Here is a 9,523-nt window from a genome sequence, read left to right as displayed (position 1 = left end):
ACTTTGAAAGAAAAAAAAAACAGTATCATTCAAAAAAACCTCTAAAAATGAGCAATTTTCTTATCATTCAGTTTTCTAAGCTTCCTTTTCTGAGTTGTTGGAATGTTCATCTAAATATATGTATTGATGGTAGAGTTTCAATTTATTTGTCCCAGCAGGACCAAATATGCACTCTTTTTTTTTTTTTTTTCTTTTTCTGCTTTTACATTTGCATTTATTTTTTGTGGCATTTATTCCCGGGCCATAAGTTTCTGTTTCTTCAGTTTCTTCTGGGATATCTTTTTCTTCTGTGCAACCTCCTCTTCTGGTTTAGGAACAATCTGTTCTTTCTCAGTAAGGATCATCTCAATGTGGCAAGGAGAGCTCATATATGGGTTAATCCAACCATGAGCTCTGCAGTCCTTCACCGCATCTTGGGGGCTTTGTTCACCTGGGTGTGCTCAATGACCAGAGAATATACACCTAAGCCCTTAAGTTCAGCATTACTCTCTGTATTTTTGAGCATGTGCAGTAAAAATTCAGCACTCTTTTTGGGCCACCGACCCTGTGTCCAGCCCCACTGTTTGGCCTGGGCACACCTACCAACTCCACCATTGTAACTAAGGAATGGCACACATGGTTTCTTTACAGTGACATCCTTCAGATACTTGGTGGCTTTTCGGATATGCATACCCTTAATGGCCTGGGCAGTTTCACGAGTGTTCTTAAAGTGAATGCAAAGATTTGAACCTCTTGACTTGTATGATTTTGTGGGGTTTTCTGGGTCAAGTGAATAGCGAACCATTTTTAGAGGTCGCCTCAGGCTGCTTGCCAGAAAAGCCGCACTCTTTAATATGTTGAGGAAAATGACACTTTTGGTAAAAGCAAAATTCTGATATAGTGAAAAGGTTGAATATAAAAGTTTCTAAGGATTCATTTCCAAACTATCCTGATCATGAAACATGCTACTCTTGAGTAGTATATTACACGTTTAATCTGGACACTAGATAGTTTGAAATACATGGAATTGACAGTAGCTGACAATTTTTGACCTACAAATAGCAATGTCATACAATTTAATCCAGCATTGATGAAAACCAGGGAAAATTAATGGTTCACAATCCTCTCCTCCCTAAAGAGAGTCCAGTAGGGAGGTAGGCCTGGCTGGATGATATACTAATCAAGGCTCCTTCTTACCCAATATTACCACACCTTAAAAAAAGAGAAAAAACAAAGTCACTTACTAAGAGCTTGTGAAGACCAATCCAAGGAACATGAATTAGAATGCATCACTGTGTAGTGACGAATTAACTTTACCCCAAGAGAGGTCTGGCCTTTGTCCCAACTCCTAGGAGGCAACCTTTGAAATTTCACAAGTGATATTCATCTTTGTTATTCATGGTTAGTCTCTCAGATCACACCTGCTAGTTTATGCTAATGAGGTGACTTAGAGTGGGCCCCCAGATAGTTTAACACAGTGGCTAAGGGTGGGACTGGCCATATCAGAAAGATCAACCATATTCTAGGGTTTGGGGTTTTGAGCTTTGTGGTATTTGTTCAATGACCGGTGTGGGGATAGGGCTGGAGATGAATTCAACCAAATGGGCAAAAAATTAATCAATCATACCTAGGGCACAGGTGAGCTTTCCAGGTTGGCAATGCTCAGAATCATCACACTTGGAAGCTGGAAGGATACCATACTCCTGAAGATGATGAACGTTTCACATTTGGAACGCTCCAGTCTTTACCCTATGTTTCTTTTTCTTTGGCTGATTGTAATTTGTATCATTTTGCTACAGTAAAACTGTAATTGTAAGTAGTGATATAGAGATTTTCTGAGTTCTGTGAGTCATTCTAGGGAGTTATCAAATCTGAAGAACTCTCTGGAGACTCCTACATTTGCTGTCAATTGGTCTGACATGAGGGTACCCTGGAGAACCTTGAACTTGTGACTGGTACCAGAAGTCTTGTACAGACTTGGCAGTCTGGAAGACTGTGACTTTAACCTCGTTAGGCCTAACTCCATATGATCACAAATAAGTCAACCTGAGGAAATTTTAGGAGTAAAAGTGTGGGGCAAAATAGGAATAGTAGAAACAGAAAAACTGAAAATTTAGAGTAAAGAAGTATTTTAACCAATAGAGGATTGTCAAAGTGGAGGGTGAAGTTTATAGTTGGGTTTTTATGAGATATCTTCATTTATTTGAATAGTCTAACTCCTGCATTCTGAAGGAGTTAGGATGAGTTGAGTATCATATAAAATTCCAAGCCTTCCTGTAACTTTACCTTATTCAGTCTCAGCTAGATTATGAAGTGCAAATATATTTGACATGTGTTTTAAATGGGAGGTGCTTCTTTATATTGATTATTCTAAATTATCTTTTTCATGGAACCTCACTGTCTCATACTATTCAGTGGAATGAAATCTAGTCCATTTCTTGAGATGTACTCAAATTCTCTATCTTCAGTTGTTGGGGAAATCTGTATATCGAAAAAATTTCCATTTAGCAAGATGGTGGATTAGAAAGACCTTGAGCTCACCTCCTCTCATGGACACACCAAAATCACAACTATTGGCAGAACAACCATGGATGAAAAAGACTGGAACCTATCTGAAAATATCTTCTATAACTGAAGACATAAAGAAGGCACCACAACATGACAGGAAGGGGGCTTGACCTGAGATATAGGTAAGTCCTATAGCACTGGTGGACAACCCACAAACTGGAGAATAATTACATTGCAGAAGTCCTTCCAAATGAGTGAATTCTGAGCCCCATGTTGGCCTTCCCAGCCTGGGGGTTCTGTACTGGGACCCCCAAATCATTTGCCTTTTAAGGCCAGCAGGAATTACTCTTGGTAGTTCCAGAGGGCTGGGGGAAATAGGGACATCACCCTTGAAGTGTGAACACAAAAATCTCACATGCTCTGGGACTCACAGAAGAAGCAGTAATTTGATAGGAGCCTGGGTCAGACCAATCTACTGACCTTGAAGAGTATCCCAGAAAGGCAGGAGGCAACTGCGGGTCACCCTGGGGACACAGACAGGAGAACGGCCATTCTGGGGAACTCCTTCTAATACATGGACATGGGTGCTGGCAAGAGTCATTGTGGAATCTTCCTTTTAGCTTTTTAGCCCCAGGACCCAGCCCTGCCCTGGCCCAAGAGCCTGTAGATGTCTGTGCTGAGATGCCTCAGGTTAAGCAACTAACTGAGCAGGGACACAGCCCCACCTATCAGCAGACAGGGTACCTTAAGACCCCTTGAGCCGACAGTCACCTCTGGACAAGGCCCTGCCCACCAGAGGTCCCAGGACCCAGGTCCACCCATGAGTGTGCAGGCACCAGCCCCCAAATTCCCTGGGCCCTGGCCCAGCCTTCAAGGAAGCTTGTTCTAGCCTCTGAACCAGCCTCACTCACCAGATGGCAGAAACCAGATGCAAGAAAACAACAATCCTGTAGCTTGTGGATCCAACCTGCCCACTAGCAGGCCTGATCCTCCCTGGGACCAATTGGGCCTTGGACCTGCCTACTAGCAGGTCAGCACAAGCTTTGGGAAACCCTGGACGTTGTACCCAACTGTGTCAGGAACACCCTCCTTCACCCGCTGCCACTAGTGAAGCAACACAAGCTCTGGGATATCTAGGCACTGCAATCAGACTCTGGGATGCAGATCTGCTCATCAGTAAAGCAGCACTAACCCCAGGACCTGGCTTCTCCCTCCAGTGGTCAGGCAACAGTCTTGGAGTCTTCTGCACCCTGACTTTAGCCACCAGTAAGCCAGCACTAGCATTGGGACCCCCTGCAGTTTTGCAGTCAGCCGCTTTGTGACCTGGTCCCACCAACCTGTGGCTGGCAGCTGCCACACAAGGCAGGGCCTGGCAACCAACTGGAGTGGGAGCCAAACCAAGCCAACTGGGCTGGCCCCATGATTAGTCCTCTACAACAGAAGGACTCATGCAGTCCTCATAGGGGGAACCCTTAGAGCATACAACTTGGGTGATGAGACATGCTAGGATGCATAGGACTTCTAGAAAAGGCCACTCCTCCAAGGTCAGGAAACATAATCAACGTTCCAGATATATAAAAATGCAAACAGCAACTTAGGCAAAAATAAGGCAACCAAGTAACATGATCCAGAAGAAGGAACAAGATAAAACCCCAGAAGAAGAATTAAATGAAGTGGAGATAGAAGTCTATCCAAGAAAGAGTTCAGGGTAATGATCATAATGATGATCAAAGAACTTGGTATGAAAATGGATGCACAGGGCTTCCCTGGTGGTGCAGTGGTTAAGAATCCGCCTGCCACTACAGGGGATACAGGTTCAATCCCTGGTCCAGGAAGATCCTACATGCCGCGGAACAACTAAGCCTGTGCACCACAACTACTGAGCCTGCGCTTTAGAGCCCATGAGCCACAACTACTGAGCCCACATGCCACAACTACTGAAGCCTGTGCACCTAGAGCCCGCGCTCTAGAAGAGAAGCCACTGCAATGAGAAGCCCGTGCACCATGACAAAGAGTAGCCCCTGCCCACCACAACTAGAGATAGCCTGCGTAGAGCAATCAAGACCCAACGCAGCCAAAAATAAAATAAATAAATAAATAAATTTTAAAAAATTGGATGCACAGAGAAAGAAGTTAAAAATTTTTAACAAAGAGTTAGGAAATATAAAGAACAACCAAACAGAGATGAAGGATACAATACCTGAAATGAAAAATGCATTAGAAGAAATTGACGGTAGACTAAGTGATACAGAGGATCATATCAGGGAGCTGGAATATTGAGTAGTGGAAATCACTGATGCTAAACAGAAAAAAAGAAAAAAGAATGAGAAAGCTGAGGACACTTTAAGAGATACCTGGGACAACAAAAAGCACACTAATTTTCACATTATAGGGGGTCCCTGAAGGAGAAGAGAGAGAGGGAAGGGGGCTTAAAACATATTTGGAGATAGCAGGACCAAACCAATTTTACAATAAATGTCAAAGAAACTTCTCTAAGTGAAAAAGAAAAGGCTACATATAGAAACAAGAAAATTATGAAGTGAGAAAGCTCACTGGTACAGGTAAACATACAATACAGGTAGGAAACCATCTACACACAGGCTAGTAGGGAGGTTAAAAGACAAAAGTAGAGGAAAGAAAAGATGGCGGTGAAGTAGAGAGATGTGGAGTGCATCCCTCTCCACAGATGCATTGGGAATGCACAGAAGGAAGCAGTAATTCCCACAGAGAACCAGCTGAACACCAGCAGACGGCCTCGGACACCAGAAAGGACCGCGGGGAGCCCGACATAGCTGGTAGGGAGGCATCTACGAGGGCTCAAAGAGGGTGAAGCGGCAGAGCTGTGGCAGACGGGAGGGAGTGAGAAACATACGGAGGGTCCGCAGTGCAGCTCAGCGTTCCCGGACTGAGACATCGATCCGCGGCTGAATGGAGGGTCCAGGAGCGGGAGTGTGGGAACCGGAGAGCTGGTTCAGGGTGAGAACATTGTTGCCAGTAGGGTGACGGACCGAGAGGACAGGAGGGAGGAGGTCCGCGGAGAGGAGTGCCCATCCCTGAGAGCTGCCCAGCCATGATGGCAGCTGGAGGCTGCAGGCTCACGGGCGGGGGGGAGGCGCCGCATGCATAGCCTCTCTCTCTCTTTCGGCACCTCTGCAACCGGCAGTGGAGAGATGCCCGTGGGCCACCTAAGGTGCTCAGGGATAACAAGCACCCTCAGGCGCTCGGGCGGGGCTAGATTAAAACCCCTTGCAATGCCAGCAGCAGGGAGGCTGCCAAGACAAAAAAAAAAACAACAACAACAGCAACAACAACAAAAAAAAACCCCGAGAGAGGCCCAAATCTAAGACTTTCTGTTTGCGCCTGAGCCACCGGCGTCCCTCTGCAACAGGCACCTCCAAGCCAGACTGAAACAACAGTCCCAGGAGAAGGAGCCACTATTGTACCCTCTCCCTCCCCACACACCGATGCTTACAGATGAACAATAAAGGAACCTCTGCTGGTCACAGAATAATGCAAAAAAACCCAAGGCAAGGAGAAGGACACTTACAGCTGAGATGCTAAGGAAACAGAAATAGTAGTATCAAAGCCCATTGAACGGGTCTATTCTGGGATCAGTTCTGGATTATTTTTTTTTTCTTTTTCTTTTTCTCTCTCTCTCTTTTTTTTTTTTTTCTTTATTAAATACGATCTTAGCCCTAAGGGATCTACAAGTTTTATAACATAATTTTTAATGATATTTTTTATTTTTTATTTTTATTTTTTTAATTTTTTTTGCCTTTTTACATACTTCTATATCTAGCTAAGTTTTTGGTAGTACGGACAATATATCTCTCATACTTTCCTTTCATCCCTATCTTTTATACATTTCTATTCCTTTCTTTTTATTTGCATATTTCCAACCACATTACGCTCTTCTGCTCCCCTTTCTTCCAGCCTTTTTAAGTTTATTTTATCTTAACATACTTACAAGCAACACTATCCGTCTGCTCAGACTCCTTGCTCTATTCTCCAGATGATGCACTGCCTTGGTATTTAATATTAGGCTTTTGTCTTTATCTTAGTTCTTAGTACAGTTGTCTAATTACATTCTGAGAATCCCCATTCTCTCTGGTGGTACTCTGGCTCTTTTCTATATTTGATCCTAGCTTACAAAATCTCCCTGGATTAATGTTTGTGTGTGTAAGGTGTTATTTGTTTGTTTGTTTGCTTTTGCTTTTGTCTCTGATTTGTTCTGTTTCAGTTGTCCATTTCTGCTGGGTTTCTCTTTGAATATCTGATAGCACACTGGGGTTCTGCCAGGTCTTTCTAGAGCATTATGTCCCAACGGATTCAGTATTTGTGTGTCTTATACATGTATGTGTTTCCTAGACTTAATATTCGTTTAATCCAATATTTGGACATTAGTCTGAGGCTTGGACAGTCTTCTATAAACACCTCTATCACCAGGACAAGCAACCCCAGAAGTTTGGAAAAACATGAGGAAACAAAGAAACACCATGCGGGCAAAGGAGCAGGAAAAAAACCCACAAGACCAAATAAATGAGGAGGAAATAGGAAAAATGCCTGAAAAAGAATTCAGAGTAATGATAGGAAAAATGATACAAAATCTCGACAACAAAATAGAGAAAGTACAAGAACCAGTTCATAAGAACTCAGAAAAACAAACAGCAATGGATAACAAAATAACTGAAATTAAAAATACTCTAGATGCTATAACCAGCAGAATGACTGAGGCAGAAGAACGAATAAGTGAGTTGGAAGATAGAATGGGGGAAATAAATGCCACAGAGCAGGAAAAAGAAAAAAGAATAAAAAGACTAGAAGACAGTCTCAGAGACCTCAGTGATAACATTAACTGTACCAACATTCAAATTATAGGCATCCCAGAAGAAGAAGAAAACAAGAAAGGGTCTGAGAAAATATTTGAAGAGGTTATAGTGGAAAAATTCCCCAACAAGGGAAAGGAAATAATTCACCAAGTCCAAGAAGCACAGAGAGTCCCATACAGAATAAACCCAAGGAGAAATACACCGAGACACATATTAACCAAACTAACGACAAATAAACACAAAGAAAAAATATTAAAAGCAGCAAGAGAAAAGCAATAAACAACATATAAGGGAAAACCAATAAGGATAACAGCTGACCTTTCTACAGAAACTCTGCAGGCCATAAGGGAATGGCAGGATATCCTGAAAGTCCTAAAAGAGAGAAACCTACAGCCAAGAATACTCTACCCAGCAAGAATCTCATTCAGATTTGACGGAGAAAGCCAAAGCTTTCCAGACAAGCAAAAGTGAAGAGAATTCAGCACCACCAAACCAGCCTTACAACAAGTGCTAAAGGAACTTCTCTAAGTAGGAAACACAAGAAAAGGAAAACACCTACAAATACAAACCCAAAACAATGAAGAAAATGGTAATTGGAACACACATGTCAATAATCACCTTAAATGTCAATGGATTAAATGGTCCAACCAAAAGACACAGACTGGCTGAATGGATACAAATACAAGACCCTTGCATATGCTGCCTACAAGAAACCCACTTCAGACCAAGGGATACATATAGACTGAAAGTAAAGGGATGGAAAAAGATATTCCATGCAAATGGAAGTCAAAAGAAAGCTGGAGTAGCAATACTCATATCAGACACATTAGACTTGAAAGTAAAGTCTTTTGAAAGAGACAAGGAAGGACACTACATAATGATCAAGGGATCCATTCAAGAAGAACATATCACGATGGTAAATATCTATGCCCCCAATATAGGAGCACCTCAATAGAAAAGGCAAATGCTAACAGCTATAAAAGGGGACATCGACAGTAACACAATAATAGTGGGAGACTTGAACACCCCACTTACATCAATGGACAGATCATCCAAACAGAAAATAAATAAAGACACACAAGCTTTAAATGACACATTAGACCATCTCGACTTAATTGACATTTATAGGACATTCCATCCAAAAACGACAGAATACACTTTCTTCTCAAGTGCACATGGAATATTTTCCAGGATAGATCACATCTTGGGTCACAAATCAAACCTCGGCAAATTCAAGAAAATTGAAATCATATCAAGCATCTTCTCTGACCACAATGCCATGAGACTAGATATCAATTACAGGAAAAAAACTGCAAAAAAGACAAACACATGGAGGCTAAACAATTCACTCTTAAACAACCAAGGAATCACTAAAGAAATCAAAGAGGAAATCAAAAAATATCTAGAAACAAATGACAACGAAAACACAACAACCCAAAACCTATGGGACGCAGCAAAAGCAGTTCTAAGAGGGAAGTTTATAGCAATACAGGCCTACCTTAAGAAACAAGAAAATGATCGAATAAACAACCTAACCTTACACCTAAAACAACTAGAGAAAGAAGAACAAAGAAACCCCAAAGTGAGCAGAAGGAAAGAAATCATAAAGATCAGAGCAGAAATAAATGAAAAAGAAAGGAAAGAAACCATAAGAAAAATAAATAAAACTAAAAGCTGGTTCTTTGAGAAGATTAACAAAATGGATAAACCATTAGCCAGACTCATCAAGAAAAAAAGGGAGAAGATGCAAATCAACAGAATTAGAAATGAAAAAGGAGAAGTAACAATGGACACCTCAGAAATACAAAACATCATGAGAGACTACTACAAGCAACTCTATGCCAATCAATTGGATAACCTGGAAGAAATGGATACATTCTTAGAAAAATACAATCTTCCAAGACTGAACCAGGAAGAAATAGAAACCATGAACAGACCAATCTCAAGTACGGAAATTGAGGCAGTGATTAAAAATCTCCCAACACACAAAAGCCCAGGACCAGATGGGTTCACGGGTGAATTCTATCAAACATTTCAAGAAGAGTTAACACCTATCCTTCTCAAACTCTTCCAAAATATTGCAGAAGGCGGAACACTCCCAAACTCATTCTACGAGGCTACCATCACCCTGATACCAAAACCAGGCAAAGATGTCACAAAAAAAGAAAACTACAGACCAATATCACTGAAGAATATAGATGCAAAAA

At 41.8% G+C, this 9,523-nt stretch overlaps 1 pseudogene; it reads right to left on the bottom strand.

Moving 5' to 3' along the window:
* Positions 1-223: 223 nt before the first annotated feature.
* Positions 224-784, bottom strand: LOC130834953 (60S ribosomal protein L17-like; annotated as a pseudogene).
* Positions 785-9,523: the final 8,739 nt, after the last annotated feature.

This window comes from Hippopotamus amphibius, chromosome 13 (genome assembly GCF_030028045.1).
Source record: "Hippopotamus amphibius kiboko isolate mHipAmp2 chromosome 13, mHipAmp2.hap2, whole genome shotgun sequence".
NCBI classification, from domain to species: domain Eukaryota; kingdom Metazoa; phylum Chordata; class Mammalia; order Artiodactyla; family Hippopotamidae; genus Hippopotamus; species Hippopotamus amphibius.
This window is presented reverse-complemented; position numbering and strand designations above follow the sequence as displayed.